We start from the raw sequence: 5,085 nt of genomic DNA, 5'->3' as shown, positions 1-5,085 counted from the left end.
ATTCCCTTAAAAATCTGGCACTAAATCTCTGCTGGTGTGAATCAGTAGAGCTCCATTAAGTTAATGGGGTATAAGGGATATATGGGACTGCTACGCCTTGAATGATTAATAACCAATGATTCCTTCTGGACCTCAAAAATGAGAAAAGCTATCCCACCTCTGTTTATCCCACAATAGGATCCATCTATGAAGACAATAAGAAAATGCGAGACTCTTTGCCAAAGGACCCACAAATCATCCAAGATCTGACATTCCCCTCCACAGATATAGGAACAAAATGGCTAAATGAGGGTCTTGTTAATCAGCTAAGCAAGAATCTCTCATTATTTCCATATATATAAACCTCTTTCTCCCTCCCAAGCTAGCTAAACAACTCCATGTTACCAAACAAGAGTCACACCCTGTTTTCCTTTGCAAAGTGGCGCATTGAGGAGTTTTATAAGGAGAGGCTGAGGGAACTGAGCTTATTTAGTCTGCAGAAGAAAAGAGTGAGGGGGGATTTGATAGCAGCATTCAACTACCTGAAGACGGGTTCCAAAGAGGATGGAGTTAGGCTGTTCTCAGTGGTGGCAGATGACAGAACAAGGAGCAATGGTCTCAAGTTGCAGTGGGGGAGGTCAGGTTGGATATTAGGAAACACTATTTCATTAGGAGAGTGGTGAAGCACTGGAATGGGTTCCCTAGGGAGGTGATGGAATCTCCATCCTTAGAGGTTTTTAAGGCCCAGCTTGACAAAGCCCTGGCTGGGATGATTTAGTTGGTGTTGGTCCTGCTTTGAGCAGGGGCTGGAACTAGATGACTTCCTGAAGTCTCTTCTAGCCCTGAACTTCTATGATTAACATTGAGTGGATCAAGGAGAGATGGGAAGGGATGCTGGAAGTTAAAAATAAATACCAACAACTAGAAATGTGACTGTAAGATTGAAGGTCAAATTGGGCAAACTGTTACCCCAAGAAACCCAAGCCACATGTTTTCATCCCAAACGTACTGTAAACTATTGTTTCCTTGTAAATCAAATATATCAGGTACAATCTGTCTTTCACCCCAAATTAGAATTTGCACATTTGTTTGGCTGGTGAATCAGCTCTACATCCTTCTATATGTGGAAAATGTCTCTTGTTCTATTGCATGCAGTGTTGTTGTAGCCATGTGATCCCAGGATATTAGAGAGACAAGGTGGGTGAGGCAATATCTTTTATTGGACCAACTTCCATTGCTGAGAGAGAAAAGCTTTCAAGCTAAGACAGAGCTCTTGTTCTATTGTAAGTCCTAAATAATGCTAAAGTCTTAGTATAATCAAAGAATGTATGGAGTATGTCCTCCAAATGTAGAAACATGCAAGGACATTCCTGGTTTTCATTGTAAATAATTGTTACACTATAGAAGTAATAGGAGTTGCCTAGCACAAGGAAGGAGAAATGTCAAAAGATATAAACCAGGGCATAATTTTGGGATAGTAAGAGAAACTGCTTAAAGGGAGAGGGGTCCCAATTGATAGTAGGTGCAAATAATGAAATACAATCCTTGACATTAATCAAATTTAAAAAGCCTCCAATAATAAAAGCATTATGGAAATGTGTTATACACCAGCACCATCTACTGGATATTAATGGAAGCAGCAAAGAAATTAAGAGAGCTGAAATCTCAGGACCCCCTTTGCATGTGTCCAATAGGAATCAGAGGGCGGGCCTCTTCAAGAAGCCCTGAAACTAGGGTATATACACTGAGGTCACCATGTGCTCAAGAGAGTTGACTGAACCCAATACAAAAAGAAGCAGAACTGTAAGTGTACGAAATGCCTGAACCAGCCATGTGAAAAGGATTCTTCCCCATCTCAGGGTTAAGGGGATAAGAAGTGGTAAGATTTCATCTGAAAGATGGTATTTCCTCTTCTCTACTTTAACATAAATAACTGTAGGTTATCTTGCTGAAACTACATTTTCTAGTGAGACCCAAGTAACCATATTTTAGATTTTAACTTCTTTATAAATCCAAGGCTTGGTCTACACTTACCCCCCAAGTCGAAGTAAGGTACGCAAATTCAGCTACGTGAATAACGTAGCTGAATTCGACATACCTTACTTCGAACTTACCGCGGTTCAGACGCGGTCCACACATGGCAGGCAGGCTCCCCGTCGACTCCGCGGTACTCCTCTCGTTGAGCTGGAGTACCGCAGTCGACGGGGATCACTTCCTGGTTCGATTTATCGCGTCCAGACCAGACGCGATAAATCGAACTCGGAACTTCGATCCCCAGCCGCCGAACTAGCGCGGCAGTGTAGACCAGCCCCAAGCAAATTGGCTTAAAAGAGATTGAAAATAATTGTTTTAAACAATTGGTTTTAATATTCTAAACTTGTCCCTTTTAGACAAATCTAGTCAAAGAGAAGTAACCACTGTCTTCAAAGTGTCTTAAAAACAAGTGCACCCTTAAAACTGTAATAAATAAAGAACTGAGAATTGTTGATCATAAGTAAATGTCATAAGAAATCTTGAAATTTGCATTATTCTTTGCTGTAACTACTGAGCTTCAACTCTAGTCTGTGATAGTAGCTTGCAGCACTGTTCTCTGTGTTAATTACACACAATTGCTTGTGATTACATTTGAATGGTGACCGTTGATTAAATATTAATGTGGTTCTGACTGAATTAATGAATTGTTGGTTTGTTGAGAATAAGCAAATGTCCTGATTTGAGAAATGCAGCTTAAGTTAAAAAGTTGACCTGAAAAAAAACCCCAGCATTAAACTAGTAAGCAAATTCTCCCTGGACTCAATAAGAGGGGTTATCCTATTGGATTCTAATATATTGCCAAATCTAGTTTGTGAGATTTCAGCATCAAAATCTAACTGGCACCCTGGCAAATTCATAAATCAAACTCCTTTCATGCTCACAGGGGCCAGATTCCCAGCTGGTGTGAATCATCTGCATTTAAAAGTTAATGGGAAAACACTGATTCACACCAAGTGAGAACCAGCCAATTGCCTTCAATGAGATTAATTGGGAGAATAAATGCTACTTATGTTGGTAGGACAGTAATCTAGTTGTGACCTCCATCCAAATTTTCTTTTAAAAATTATCAATATTCAATAGATGCAGTCCATGTAATCCCTTATTTGATAATGTAATGATCTTCTGTCTGTCCCCAATTTCAGCTATGCCACAAGTAATTCATTGCTGCATAGCGCGTTTTTAAATGTTATGGTTGCAGGCAATATATAAAAATGATAGATGGTTGGGTGGATGGATAGATGGATAGGTCAAAGATAGTTGATTAGATAGACAAATGAATAAGGGGGGAGAGAGGGGAGGGAATGGATCAATATAGAGAGAAAAAAGAGTTTGTGTGTCAAAGAGGGACAGATGGACAGAATATGAACAAACAGATTTATAGATAGAGGGATTGATAGATATGTATGGGGTGACCAGAAAGAGAGAGAGAGAGAGAGAGAGACAGATGGATGAACAGATGGACAAATAAATATTCAGAGAGGGAGGGAGAAAGAGAGGTAAATAGATTGATAGACAGAGAAAGGTAAAGCAAAGCATTAGGAAACAAGGGAAAATGCCAGCTGTTAAAGACTTAGATAACTTCTCACTTAGACAGCAGGTTATCACCAAGGTGGATGCAGTTCACCCTTCTCTACTTGAGGAGCTGTGGAAAGAAATGATCTCTGTTTGGTGGAGAAAAGAGGTAGAGAACAAAGAAAGGGCATATGGGAAGTCACTGGGAGTCTAGAATTAATTCAGCAAAGGGGATGAGGTTAAAATGGCTGAGATTTTTAAAGGTACCTAAGGGAATTAGGTGTCCAAGTCCCATTGAGTCCATCGCAATTGGGCTTCTAACTCCCCCTCAGGTCCCTTGGAATATCATAGCCATTAAATACTGATAGAATTAGTATCTATCTATCTATCTATCTATCCATCCCCTTATACACCCATGTATCTATCTAGTCAACTGTCTCTCACCTATCCATCCATCCACCTATCTTTAGATATCTCATCTAAATCTGACAAACTCATTTGAAGTGAGTGAATATTTATGACTGCATAATTTATTAGGAAAAAATGCTCCTTGTTTTCTAATTGGGAATTGTACTCAGGTACCTTCTCAATTGCAAAGATGTAGTATTTATTTGAATGGTTGTTTAGTTTTGATTGGACTCACACTGGTCGTATGTTCCTGTTTCTGTCTCCTTATTGGACCAGCATAATCCTTCATTTATTTATTTTTAATGTAAACAAAAGACAAAATCTGAGCTGGAAAATTGCATCATCCAAACATTCTTTCCTATATGATTAAAATTCACTTTTCTCAATTTCTTTTTATAATTCAGTAGGCTAGTCACAGAACACACATTTTTTTCTCTGTGCAGAGGACCCTCACAAGACCTGTATGCTGTTTAAAATTCTCTTAACCACAAAAAATAAGACTCAATACCTGCAAAAGGTCAGTGTCATGAATTAGCAAACACAACAACGCAGAAGAAATATTTTATTCCAGTGAACTATTTTTGAAGCATTCATATCATTCCAGACATCAGTTGTATCTTCACGAATAAGCAGAAGGTCTCTGTTCTTTCCAAGATCCAGATGAAATCTCCCCTCATCTTTCTCAGTTTCTTCATCCATTAATGATACTGTTGACCTTTATTTCTTGGTTTTCCTATCACTGCAGTCTATCACCATTCTGAACATGTTAATTGAGAATCAAACCACACTGACTGAATTTACTTTCCTGGGTCTTTCCAATGAACCATACCTCCAGATTTTCCTCTTCCTGGTGTTTTTAGCTATTTACCTAATCACTCTCTTGGGGAACATGATGATAATGCTGGTGATATGGGCTGACCGTCACCTTCACACCCCCATGTACCTCTTCTTGAGTAACTTATCCTTTCTCGACATCTGTTGCTCCTCAGTCACAGTCCCCAAAATGCTGGAGAGCTTCCTAGCAGAGAAGAAGACAATTTCTGTCCATGGGTGCATTGCCCAGCTGTTCTTTTTCTTTTTTCTAGCTACCACGGAGTGCTACCTCCTGGCTGTGATGGCTTATGACAGATACACTGCCATATGTGAGCCACT

The 5,085-nt window shown here is 39.5% G+C and overlaps 1 pseudogene; it reads left to right on the top strand.

Moving 5' to 3' along the window:
* Positions 1 to 4,696: 4,696 nt before the first annotated feature.
* LOC113406657 overlaps positions 4,697 to 5,085 on the top strand; it is a 976-nt pseudogene continuing 587 nt past the window's right edge.

Source organism: Terrapene carolina, unplaced genomic scaffold, assembly GCF_002925995.2.
Source record: "Terrapene carolina triunguis isolate 2854851 unplaced genomic scaffold, T_m_triunguis-2.0 Scaffold115, whole genome shotgun sequence".
Lineage (NCBI taxonomy): Eukaryota > Metazoa > Chordata > Testudines > Emydidae > Terrapene > Terrapene triunguis.
This window is presented reverse-complemented; position numbering and strand designations above follow the sequence as displayed.